Source organism: Parasteatoda tepidariorum, chromosome 3 (genome assembly GCF_043381705.1).
Source record: "Parasteatoda tepidariorum isolate YZ-2023 chromosome 3, CAS_Ptep_4.0, whole genome shotgun sequence".
Lineage (NCBI taxonomy): Eukaryota > Metazoa > Arthropoda > Arachnida > Araneae > Theridiidae > Parasteatoda > Parasteatoda tepidariorum.
In genome coordinates, this window is record NC_092206.1 from 55,727,077 (window position 1) to 55,741,479 (window position 14,403).

General features: G+C 29.8%; 1 protein-coding gene across 1 annotated transcript in view; it reads right to left on the reverse strand.

The window, feature by feature from the left end:
- The window catches only part of LOC107452261 (cadherin-like and PC-esterase domain-containing protein 1), a 250,281-nt gene that overhangs the window by 204,597 nt on the left and 31,281 nt on the right, over positions 1-14,403 (reverse strand). The gene's annotated exons all lie outside the window — the stretch shown is intronic.

The following is a 14,403-nucleotide window of genomic DNA, read 5'->3' on the forward strand; positions in this document are numbered from 1 at the left end:
GACTTTAAAACAAAACTTACAACAGTTACTTTTCTCAACAACTGAAATTTAGAATAGTGTGATTAAGAAAAATATGTGAACTGTTTGCAATTTCAAATTAATATTGAAATGCACAGGTTTAGAATTTTCTACAGTGAAAAGTTTTCGGAACTTCAGTGTTCAAAAAAGTATACAAAAGCTAGACGTTAAGAACGTATCCAATGAGCGAGCAAAGCGAGCATCGCATTGCGAAGCAATCCGAAATGAACTGCGAAAGCAGTTCCGGGGGTTGGCGAGCGCTAGCGAGCAGCGGGCGAAGCCTCCTAGTAGTATATAATATATTAAACATAAACAGTATATTAAACATTTGTTAGATCAAAAAATTATATTAAGCTATTATTCATTTAGACAATGATAGTAAAAAATAATAATAATTGGATTAAATAAATAGCTTTTAAATTGGTTCAATAAAAGAACTTTTTTAACAGAAGAAATAAATTTTCTTCAAGAAATTAATAAAATATTGATATATATATGAGTTAAGCCCTCTCGTTTTGAACCATTTGTTACCATCCTTCGCTAGTCAACTATTTAAGTTAGTATAAAATAATAATAAAAAATTTCTTGAATGGAATATTTTCGTAAAAAAAAAATAGAATTGATTGAATTTCTTATTATTCAGTTTATCTTGCAGATGAATACCAAGAAAAACTTATGAATGTGACAAGGAGACTATGCAAATGGAAAAGCGGCAATGGCACAAACAGGTCGTTGTTCAAGATGTGGTAAAACGAGCTCTTCATTTCACTTCGCTCCAGAAATGTCAACACTACTCTCAAGAACTACTCATTCGAGAGACTTAAAATCACGTGACGTTTAAAAGCTTCCTGGACCAAAAAGTAAATAAATATCTCATGTCATTTTCTTATTTGTTTGTTAGCTATACGTTTTTTTTCTCATTCTGATTTGCTCTTGGGTTTTCAGTATCTTCTCTGAATGAGTTGGACTTATTTACATTTTACTTTTTGTTCTTTGTAGTCGTGAGCTATTTAAGTGATATAACAAGGAGTATTTTATTCAAATGGTTTGGCGGCTCTTTGTGCATCGTTAAGCATGGCGGATGTAAAATGCCTATAATTAGATAAAGTTCGCAATTTAATCTCATTTCTCACTTACTTTTTCTTCTTAGTCAATTAAGTTTAAAAGAAACATTGAGCACGTAAGATCATGATGCTGATAAGATAAAATTCATAAAACAGTATTACATCACCAAGCGAAATACAAATTTGTTTACATAATGCGACAATATTTATAAACATACTGCGTTAAACATTGTAATTTACTTCGTAAAGAAAAAATTTTTCTTAAGGAAAAATAATTCAATAAAAAATTTTTTAAAATTGCATTATAAAAATCGAATACAGACAACGTGTTAGAATAGAATCTATTTTTTGTCTTCATATTGCATTCTTCATATTAAAACAATATTTATAAATTTAAAAATGAAAAAAATGCTTTAAACATTGCAATACACTTCGTAAATCAATAATTTCAATTTAGGCACAATAACTCAACTGAAGTACTTTTAAATGTATGTTTTATAGAAACTCGAATAGCGACAACGTACTAGAACAAAAACATTTTTCATCTTTATATTGCATTTTTTAATTAGAATTTAAGAATTAGTCATATTAAATACTTTATGAAATAAAATTTAAAAAAATTTTCTTGGACAAGTAAGGAGAATAATTACTTTAGTTGATAAATTTTAAGTTCTTTTTTAATGGAATATCTTATTGTTTGCAAATACTTTTCCACTTTTACATGGGCTTTAGCAGGTATTATATTAAAGCAGCAGGCTGCATAAAATCTTTCACGTATAAAATTATGCAGGAATTAAATTTCCAACAGACACTGCAAAATCTAGCTCAATTATAATAAGTACTGTTATAAAAATATTGTATTATAAAGAAGAGACCATAGTTCTGAAGACTACTTAGGTAAGGAACGGAGTTAAATTTTAATTAACAATAATTTGTCGAAAATTGTTGAAAAAGCTTCTTTGACTATTTCTTCCACATCTAAAAGTCCAACTGCGTATCTCTGCACACTTTTATCTTTTCCTAATTGCAATAATAAGTTTTAAAAAACTTTAGAACATTAAATATGAATGTGGAAAAAAAGTTTGGATTAAAATTTGAGAAAGAAGAGATTAAAATTTAAGAATGTTTTCCATAAAGTTTGATTTTCCTGCGGCAANCAAAAAGTAAATAAATATCTCATGTCATTTTCTTATTTGTTTGTTAGCTATACGTTTTTTTTTCCATTCTGATTTGCTCTTGGGTTTTCAGTATCTTCTCTGAATGAGTTGGACTTATTTACATTTTACTTTTTGTTCTTTGTAGTCGTGAGCTATTTAAGTGATATAACAAGGAGTATTTTATTCAAATGGTTAGGCGGCTCTTTAAGCATGGCGGATGTAAAATGCCTATAATTAGATAAAGTTCGCAATTTAATCTCATTTCTCACTTACTTTTTCTTCTTAGTCAATTAACATTGAGCACGTAAGATCATGATGCTGATAAGATAAAATTTATAAAACAGTATTACATCACCAAGCGAAATACAAATTTGTTCACATACAGCGACAATATTTATAAGCATAAAGATCATGAAGAATGCGTTAAACATTGTAATTTACTTCGTAAAGAAATAATTTCTCTTAAGGCACAATAATTCAATTAAAGTTTTTTTTAGAAATGTATTATAAAAAATCGAATACAGACAACGTGTCAGAATAGAATCTATTTCTTGTCTTCATATTGCATTCTTCATATTAAAACAATATTTATAAATTTAAAAATGAATAAAAATGCTTTAAACATTCGTTACGAAATAATTTCTATTTAGGCACAATAACTCAACAGAAGTACTTTTAAATGTTTTATAGAAACTCGAAAAACGACAAGGTGTTAGAACAGAATAATTTTTTTTGTCTTCATATTGCATTCTTTAATTAGAATTTAAGAATTAGTCTTATTGAATATTTTATAAAATAAAACTTAAATAAATTTATTGGACAAGTAAGAAAAATAATTACTTTAATTGAAAAATTTTAACTTCTTTTTTAATTGAATATCTTATTGTTTGCAAACATACTTTTTCATTTTTACATGAGCTTTAACAGGTATTATATTAAAGTAGCAGGCTGCATAACATCTTCATGGATAAAATTATGCAGGAATTAAATTTCCAACAGACACTTCGAAATCTGGCTCAATTATGATAAATACCGTTATAAAAATATTGTATTATAAAGAGGAGACCATAGTTATGAAGACTATTTAGGTGAAGAAATGAGTTAAATTTTAATTAACAATAAATTGTCGAAAATTGTTGAAAAAGTTTCTTTAACTATTTCTTCCACATCTAAAAGTCAAAGTGCGTATTTCTGCACACTTTTATCTTTTCCTAATTGTAATAATAAATTTTAAAAAACTTTAGAACATTAAATATGAATGTGGAAAAAAAGTGTAGATTAAAATTTAAGAATGTTTTCCATAAAGTTTTATTTTCCTGCGGCAAAAATCGAAAGCTCGATACTTTAAAAAAAAGAAAACATCCAAAGGTTTAACGGAATAAAAAAAAATTAATGACTTTCTACATAATCGCAATAATTACGCATCTGAAAATATTCCAATTTTATGCGAAACCAGTACAGTCGTTTTCCAGTTTTATGCAAATTTAAAATTGAGATTTTTAATTAGAAAAGATTGCACAGAAATACAAGAGAACAAAAAACAGTTCATCACACGCTTTATAGAAGAAACTCTATAACAATTTAAAAAAAAAAAAAATAACTACCGCAAAATCTAAGCATGAGTGGTTAAAATGAAATACGATCGCCTCCGCAAATTTAGATAATAGAGGAAGAAAAATTAATACAATTAATCCTTCTTTCGCGCATTATAAGCGTTTAAGAAACCGTAAAAACTAATATTCTAGCCTGCCTCCACTTCATGGGTTCAAATTTTTCAGTTCCATGTTATTGGTTTTATCGTTGAGGGATAAAAGGAGCTCAAAGCTAGCTAATTCATAAAGAGAAGAAGAATTAATAATGCATCCGGCATTCAGGCAAAAACACTCTCCCTTGAAAAAGATGGGAGAAAATCTCTGTTTCAGTCAATACAAAGGAGATTTAAATGGGGTCCGTTTTAATTTCATGCTTTGATGAATTGACTTGACGCACAATATTTTCTTCTTTTTTTTATTTTCAAGATAGCTGATTCTGAAAATGTCTTACCTTCCTACGTCTTTAAATTGTAACAAATTCTGAAAATCCTGATGGAATTTCAAGAATAAACAGTTGCAAGTTTTAACGATTTTGAATTTAATGCCACTCTGGTTTTAATGATTTGAAAGGCGTGAACATGAAGTATGCATTGTTTGGGTTAAATTGAAAGAAATGTTAAATCAAGTGTATAATAATTACTATAATAGAATACAATGACCTGAAATGAATATTTTGAATAAATATTTAGCCAACAATTTCATGCAACATTTACTTTTGTTTCACTTTCGTTAAGAAAATCTAAAATACTTATTTTTATTAAGTAAAGAATTTGGGAATAAAAGGTTTGATTGCAGTGGGAAAACATATATATAACACATTTATCCTTGTTAGAAACAATTCTTCGTTACGTTTCTGAATTCTTAGAAAAAATTAGAAAAATCATCTGGCTAGTTAAATACTTGTGCGCAACATCAGTGCAATAATCCACCCCTTTCCGTGGTATGCCCTGAGCTCGTGTTGTTTAAGAATTTTTCTTTCTTTTTAATGTGATGCCTGCAAGTGACGCAGCGTGGGTCCTGATTGGTCTCGATCCTGGCTGGTTGTTAAAATGTTGCATTTGTTTACGTTAGCAACTGTTCTTTCTATTCTATTTCGAGTAAGTCAAGCTCGTCAAGTAATCTCTTAAGCGACACATTCTATATTCTTACACAAAGATTCTTTCACTATAAATTTCTCATTTAACACGAAGACCGTCATGAAGCCATGTAAAACATAAACAAACTAATTATGCACCGAAGTTGCCAGGTACACAAAATTAAAATATATCACGGTTACAATAAAATACATCAAATAATAATGAATCGAATTCAAATAAAAGGCGTAGAGGCGGAAAAATTATATTTCAACAAATTCGATGTGCCATACGGCGCTGTATTTAATTAACTTAACGTTAATTAACATTCTAACTTACGTGGAGAAACTTAGATCAACTTTAGCACGCCATTTTGCTTAGAAACTATCAGTTGGCGCTGACGTCATAGGTCACATGTGTGGGTGTCAGTGATCTTTTTCTTCTTGCTGTGCAAGTACCCAATTATAAATTTGTTTTTAATATCTTGCCCCAGAGATTGCTGGAAATTTTTAATTTCGGATTTATCACCTTCTTTATAAAAATAGTTTTTTTGTGCGCACTTATTGTTACATGTTTTATTCACGTGTAAAAAAGCAGTATTCGACGCCTTTGAAAACACAAGTATTAGTTTCAAATTTAGGATTGAAATCAGTGGATATTTTTTATTGCCTATCGATTTAATATTTTAAGTCCCAATTCTGAAATTTCATGTTCATAGAGTCTTGAGAGCACTTAAATTTTGCATTTCAGATGTATTCAAAAAAGCATTATTAAATAAGTTCAGGCAACTAAGTTTATTTAACGATCAATGAGTACTCAAAGTGCTATCCGGATCATTTTTATTGAAACAAATATTAGAAGGGTTTAAAAAAGCGAGATGAAAAAATCAAGCTTTTCGAATCTAATAGGAAAATCTTCGAAATACTCCAATGACGAGTGTGATTATATTTTTCACCGAATGTTTAGCACATCGTATGTTCATTTGCCGTGCCGAATTTCCCATTAGGCCAGACTAGGCCATGGCCTGGCACCCCCATTGATTAGGGGCCCCTTAAAATGGATTTTTTGAAAATAAATTTAAAAAAATTAAGAAAAACAATGATTTTTTTTTTTTTAAAAAATCAATTTCAAATATATATTCAAATTTTTTCAAAATTTTATTACATTATCTTTTAGTTCTAATTTGACAAAATAAAGTAAAATTTAATCTATTATTTATTTTAATTTTAAATATGCTTTCTTAAATGAAAAGATACATAAATACTTTCATATTTGAATAAATAAAAAATATTCGAGACAAACAACTTAATCGAAGGGCCTCAAAAATTTTAATGGCCGCGTACGCCTAATTAGGTCCTGTCCATTTGAATTTATAATCTCAACCAGTGGTCGGAAAAACTACGTTATTTTTGTAGTTTATTACAACTGCAGCTAATTTGTTACAAATGTTGTTAACAACAGCTACTTTTTTAAAATGTAGTGACTACAACATACTTTAGAAATTATAGCAACTACTTCACTACTTTAGGGAGAAGAACTTACATGAAATGTTAGGAAATAATTAAGAAATATTTATTTATGCTTACATGCGAAAGTTTGTAATTCCAAATTTTTTTTTTTTTCGAATTTATTTATCCTTCAACTTTTTATGTACGTCGAAAGTGCGCTCCCTTCGTTTGAAGTAACATCTATGTTTCACGAGTGAACATTCGCGTAAGAAAGTATGGCCAGAATGATTATCTAATTTTCGTAACGGCTAATTTTAGTATTAGTGATACGTGATTTTAATTACGTAATTTCTGTTAAAGCTCAGTTGAGGCCACAGGGTCATTTTTATTGCATCCGTTGACGGATCCGCGAAGATTTCGACCCATCATATTCGAAAAATTAGTTGCTCTAGAACCGTGTTTCTTTTCTAAACTAACTTTGAAAGTATTTGCCAGGAATCGCTACAAACTACTGTTTTTTTTGTTTCGCACTACTCAATACACTACTTTTAAGAAAAAGTAGCACATAAACTACAAAAAAAAAGTAGCGACTACATTAGTTTCACTACTTGTATTGTGCTACTTACAACCAGAACTATTGATCTATTCTAAACCGTAGGACACTGACCTTGACAAATAAACTAAATCACACAAAACCATTATAAATTCTAAAAATATTAAAAAAATAATTGGCTAACAAAAGCAGGAATAAAATAAACTAAACACATAAAGAGATAAACAATAAAATAAAAGCAGACGATAAAATTAGAAGACCTTTTTTAGAACAATAGAGAGATGTTGTGGAATTTGAGTTTTCATATCTCCCGTTACGGGAACTTTTTCTACTTTGTTTTATAAGATTTAACTATCCCGTTAAGGATTCTTTATATTTGTTACTGTATTTGTTGTGGTGTGAAATAAACGTTTTTTAAATAAAACAAAGAACTGTTTCTTAATATAGCTTGATACACTACACGATCGTTTGTAAAAAGCACCCAAAAAGAGCTTTCTGACAGCGTTTTGATTTCGTAAGAAATAAAAACTCGTGGTCGTATTTTCTAGTGATTAGACATTTATTAAATTAAGAAAATGGCATGACTGCTAATGAGCATCAAAAATGTTTTAACTCCACTCATTAAGAATATCAAACACTCACTTACAAAGTGTTGAGAGGGAAATATGCATTTATGTTTAACTCGTGAATGAAATTCTTTAAGAAAATGAAAATATTCACTGTAGTTCTTTTTTTTTCTTCTGAAAAAAAAAACAGTTTTTAGTAAGGTCAGAATGGTAATTACCTCATCTGGAAGGTGGCGCTGTGTCACCTTGGGTTCAAGGTAAAGAAATGGAATGTTTTCGTTTTCTAAGATTACCATAAGCTTTGCTGTTTTTATTTTTCCCTCAGCAACAATGAATGTCCAGATGTAGGATGGTTCGTTATGTTTATTATGTTTTATTTTTTTATTCTAGAACTTTTAGAAACAATTAACGTCGCAAGAAAGTAATTTCGTTCAACATTAGCTGACGAGCAGAAATCTAGAGAACTGAATATTTTTCTCGGCAATTCATATGATTTTTTATGGTAAATTGCGTACGAATATAACATTCAAGATATAAATAAACTCTTTTCATAAATTTTATATACAGATTTCATTTTTTAAAAAATTAAAAGAAGTTATGAAAATGAATATATGCAGTCGAACTCGTTTACTCCGATTTGCATGTTGTAATGAGGAATTTTTTTATTAAAAAAATGGCTTAATATGTTAAATAACCTGCATTAAATTATGCACAAGGATAACTAGGGTTTTATAAAGAATTTTTCATAGACATTTTGAAATTTATTTTAATAAACAGTCTGGAAAAAAAAATGTCTGACTGTTCGCGAATCTTTTTTAAAAAAAAAAATCTTATAAATGATGCGGGTTCTAATAAATTATGCGCCGATTCTGATAAATTATATGCAGATAAGCATAAAAGTGTAATATCTGATTTAAGGAGCAATGTAGTTCGATATTTCGATATCTATATTTTTCGTATAACCGAAGTCGACTTTATTTAGTGAGATATAAATGTAAAAATGGATATTAACGGAATAATAATCCCTCTCCATTAAAGCCTAAATTTCTTATATGCCGTGATACACAAAAGTCTCCAAATAAAAAAGCGGTTATTTGTTTCAGCTAAATGACTAATTTCTTCTGTTAGCTACTACTTTATTTTTGAAAAGAATAAAAAAACATTTGCTTAATGCGAAAAGCGTTCGGTTTCAGATAAGAAAAAATCTTGCAGAAATCTTGTAATTCGCGTGACGTATATGTCACACTAGGTCTAAATGGGACGTTTTATAACAACTGGTCGGAAGGCATTGTTTAAAATAAGATTTTAATTAATACTGTTTTAAAGGTGACATTACCGGTACCAAAGACTTGACTAATATTTTTTATGCTGATTAAAAACCATTTGCCATATATCGTAAAAATATTGTGACTCATTAATAGGTAACTTAATTGATGTTTAACACAAAAAATGTTCAAAATTTGAAATAATATTTTAATCCGTTTAAACGTGTAAGCTGTTTTCAAACGGAAGTTTAAACGACCCAAATGAGTGTTCGAACGGCTTCAGAAAACAGTACTATTATGAAATTTTAATAAGAAAATAAATTTTTACGTTTTATAAAAAATTTTAAGGAGGCAATAATTTAATACGATTACGAAATTTATACAAAACTGTAATTTTAATTATAAAAAATTAAAATTACAATTTTGTTAAATCTAAAATTATAGATTTAAAAAAAAAATGCTTTACAACATCTTAATACTGTAATTTGAGACTAATACGAAAGCAAGCAATTTTTAACGGATTTTTAGGAATTTTTAATGGCGAAGAATTTTTAATGGAGCAGCAATTTTTAACGGAAATAAAATGGGGCTCTACAAAGGGCAGCCACGAGAAAGTTTTGGGGGTTAAAACACCTGTCAGAAGACCTCCACAAGAATTATATTGACTGCTGTTCAATCGGAAAAGAGATTTGATTCATAAAAAAACTATCCAATAATATCTAAAACTAAACTAAACTCAGCGGCGCGACAGCCCATAGAGGGCCAAGGCCTACTGTGCCCATCTCAGTTTTCTTGATCTTTGGGCACTGGGGTGCAGGAGCAGATGTTCCGGTTAGGTGGTCAGCCGAACGCGAAACCCCCAGTGTTTAGTTCCCAAGCATGCTTGGTACTCATTTATCGACCCACTGAAGGGATGAAAGGCTGAGTCAACCTTGCCCGACCCGAGGATCGAACCAGGGACCAGTGGCACGACAGCGTGAAGCGCTACCGGGCGTCCCAATAATATCTAACATAATGAAATAACAATGATGAAAAATAAGCAAAAAGCAAATAAACGAAAAAGGTTTCGCAGTACATACATATGTAAAAATAAATCGCAAATGTTTCGAGCACTTATTAGTTCAATTTCCGGTTATCCACAAGGTACAATATCAACAAGAAAAAGCATGACCGTTATTAAAAAAGCGTATAATTTTAATAATTTCCCCAAAAATGCAAAAATCTTTATTAAAAAATAGAAAAGAATGAAGTTAGTAAAAAATTTAAAATAGAAACAGTTATGCACAGGGCCTGATTATCGCATGGGCAAAGGAGGAACTTTCTCAGATCTCCCAAGTTTCAAGGGGCCCCCACACATTAATATTTAAAAGTTTTAACTTTATTTAAGGTTGTACCTTGCAATTTCATCAATATTTTGCAGTTGTCTGATTTTTTACTTAAAAATAACAATCAAATCAATGAGACATTGCTTGCAAATCAATGTTTGCTTTTGCTTCAGAGTAAAAGTAGCTACAATGCATTTCTATATGCATCCTGCGTTGAGACACAATGTATCACTCAGGTTTTCAATTGTTAAGGGCTTAGCATATAAACAAATAAACTGATTAGTGCAGCAATGAGTTACATGATGCGTATAGTACATACCACTCTGTGCACACTGCTGTAGACTTATGACATTTTTATTTAAATAAAAGTAATGCAAATTTTATGAACAAGGAAAATGTTGGAGCACCTAAACTAGTATCTGACCAGGGCTTCGGCTTCTCGTAATCGGGCCCTGGTTATGTATAATTAAAACTTAAGTAAAGATAAAATAAAAGTTCACATTTTAATAAAAAAGAATAAAAGATATTTTCAAAATAGTTCTCAATAAACTTTTCTTAAAATTTTTAATACATGCCCACACTTTCTTCTTAATTCACTGTTGCTACTCAATAAAAATAGTTAAAAGCATTTTACTGTTTAAGAGTTTGTCTATTTTAAAAGTCGTAAATTAAACCAAATCTTTAAAAAATTTATATAGTTAAAATGTATCAATTTTGAAACACTATCAAGAAAAAAAATTCTGCTAGCGCTACCGGAATTCAAACTGCATCTAAAATCATAGCTTTTTCATGCATCTAAAATCACAATAAACTGCATCTAGAATCATAGCTTTTTCAATTTTTTAAAAATATTTTATTGTGATCTTATAATGAATTAAACAAATAATTTTTGAAAGTTACAGCAATTTCTATTTTTTTTAAAACGAATATTAGTAACCTTAATTTCTATTAATGTTAAAACACAACAACTGATCCTTCACAAATTTGTCAACATTTAGATTATAAAGCGGACAGTTAAAAAAAAACAAGCTTCTTAGCTTCCCCAATTTAATCAATTCTCTACATAAACAACTTTTGTAGTTAACCGTGACTTAAATAATACTCATTCGATACTGCCTCCAAACATTAACTCACCTCACTTCAAGCTCGAATGTAAACTATTCCAACGACAAATCCATAAATTTGATATAATCCAGAAACTTCTGACGACATGACGGGGATTACCAGAGAGAAGAAAGGAACATTCGAATATTCCAGAGCAAAACACCTCCAGGCCTATCCACGCTTAATCTCATCTTCTGTAGCAAAGGATTAAGTCTGGTCTGATCGAAAACGAGTAGATCGTTGTAAAAGGAGAAAATTATTGCTTAAGCAAAATCAAGGGGTGTACCTGGCAGTGATTGCGCTTCGAACAACTAGGCTCTTTCGGTTTCGCATGAATATTTAAGCAATCGGGCCTTCCTATCGGATTAGTTAGTTAGCACTCGGTGCGTTGCAGCAAGAAGAGGGGGAGGGGGTAAAAATGAAGAGGGGCTAAGCTTGGAATCGTGAATTTATCGCATTAATTATTCACCGGTGTCACTAGAAAACAGTAGGTTGCAGGTTTTAATGAAGTTAGTGTTCGTTGATGTACACCCCCTGCCTGTTCGAGGAATGGAGGAAGGGCATGAGGTAATGAAATGGTATAGGCTCCCGATGTCTTGGGTATTTTGTTTTATGAAAACGTTATTGGGCATTAACTGTGAAAGGTCGACCAGGGGGAATTGATTTAGTGTGACTGTAAATTCAACACATTTAGTAATCTCGAGTTGGAATGGTACTTTCCGTATTAAAAGGATCTTAAATAATTAAAATGTAGGGGCTTATAAGTATAATGAATATTGAAAGAGAATGTTATGTTTAAGATTCGAAGTAACGATGAAAAATTGTTGAGAGTTATGTCCAGCTTGGTTAGGTTTATTGAGAATGTATGGACAAAAGGTTCTTTTTTCTGTTTTCCATGTAATAAAAAATTAAGTAATTTGCGAATATTTTACTGTATAGTAAGCAATCAAAGTTCTTAGTTTTTTTAATATATAGTACAAATTTTTATAATCTAGAAGGCTCAGCTCACCTATCCCCGTGGTTGCTTTACATTCATCATCGTTTACTTTCGTTCTTTAAAATTCGATAAAAAAGATTATTTTGTTTATGAAGTATATAATTATTAAAATTTTATAAAAGCACATTTTATCAGTATGTTAAACTCAACGAAGTGAAAGGATACCTACGCTTGAAAAATAATCAATATTACTTGAAAGAAAAAACTAAATTTAGAAAGAAAAATGTACTACACAATAAGAAGTAATAAATGAGAAGTAATTTCACTTGTCAACAATCTGTGACGATAACTAAATGATTAATGTCTGGCAACATCTTATTATGATTTTAGACTTCATTAATATTATTGACGACCTGAACGATAAATCTTGTTTTGAATTTAAGAATCTTTATTTTTATTGTATACTAATCAGTTGACTTAACCCAGTTGATTCTAAACTTTAATCTATAATTTATTTTATAACTGTAGCAAACATAATATGGGGCTTAGTGAAACCATACTATTGTAGTTCTTAAAAGTCATTACACGATACTATGGTTCAACTTTGAAAAAGACATACTCTTATAAATAACCTTATTTAGATTGCAGAAAATTTGCTCGATATTACGGTTTGCGGTACAGTGAAACCTATCAAACTGACCACCCTTATAAGTTGATCTATATTAGCAAGAATTGAACTTATCATAAATAAAAAAAGGGAGCAAAACGTTTGTAACCTGATCACTTATCAATCTTGTATGATGTATGATTAAATTTGTCTAGCTGTGTTATTAAATGGTAATCTAAATCGATCATAAATTGACAGGTAAAAAAAATTAAGAATTTTTTTTTGTGTTATGTATTAAAATTGCATTAAATTAGCGAAACAGTATTTGCCAAACTAACACCAGGGAAACTTATAAGGGCTTTCGTAACAAATAGGTCCGTAAATAAAACAAAATAAATTTTAAAATGGTTAAATAAATATACTGTTTCTTAATGCATTTGTATTCTGCTGTTGTATTGATATTGGAAAATTTATAAGGAATTACTAGCCACATAATTCACAAAATATGCAATTATACAACCTTTTAACTGTTTGGTTTAATATTAAATATATGTAACCAATTATTTTGTAAATGATCCAATTTCTTTAGATATATATTGGGTATTTTTTAAATTAAATTTCAAATTCACAAAAAAATCTTAATGACATTTTCCTTTATTTTATTTCATACTATATAAGAAATATAAGAATAACACAAACAGTATATAAATAACATAANATTTAGTAGCTGCACTTGCTGTTTATTTTTTAGAATTTAATTTTTTTTAATTATAATTTTACAGTGTTGAGCATGATCTTGTATATCTTTATAATTTAAAAACTCCTTGAAAAAGTTTTTTTTTGCAATAACGGATCCTATTTGCACAAATTCATAAAAGCGGACCCTGGTTGAAAGAATGTGAGTCATTTTTTCACAATTTCACGAAAAACGGACCTTTTACAAAATGTCTGGACAGACCCTTGATATTATAATGCTAATATTTTCAAAAATGCCTCATACTTTGGAATTGCAATTATTGCGTGAATTAATATAATAAAATCTAAGATCCGTTTGCAAATCAGTCAATCTTAATATCACTTCCATCATATCCAAAAAAAAAAATAAATAAGCATTTCAACAATTATTTCAAACCATTACAAACTATCGAACTTACATAAACATTCTGATTTACACAAGCATTTCATTACGCAAGCATTACAAACATTTCAAACTATTTAACTTACTATTTTACTTACACAAGCATTTTAACACTTAGGGATTATATTAATACTTCCAAGTGCATTTATTTTATTTTTGGCTTTGAATAGTCAATCCAATTCTTAGTTTATAGTTTATGACTATCACTCTTCAACTCCGTAACCTTGCAATTTTGAAAAAAGGGAGAATCTAAACCCAGAAGACAAGGGAACTCCAGGAAAAAGCGTTGGGGCATTCGTTGAGGACTTTTTAATTTAACTAAACAGCACTTGTGTTACAAGGAGAGGAAAGCTACGAAAACCTCCCTGGCTATCCCGATGGCAAGGGGATTCTAACACGTGACTTGTCTACTACTAAGGATATTTTAGGTTAGCACTGTGATTAGGGCGAGCAGGTAGCAGAATTCGTATCAACCTGCCAATGCTAGGATTCGAACCTGAGTCATATTATTGGGAGGCGAGTGCTCTATCCCTGGAGCCATCGTGGCTCTAACTAC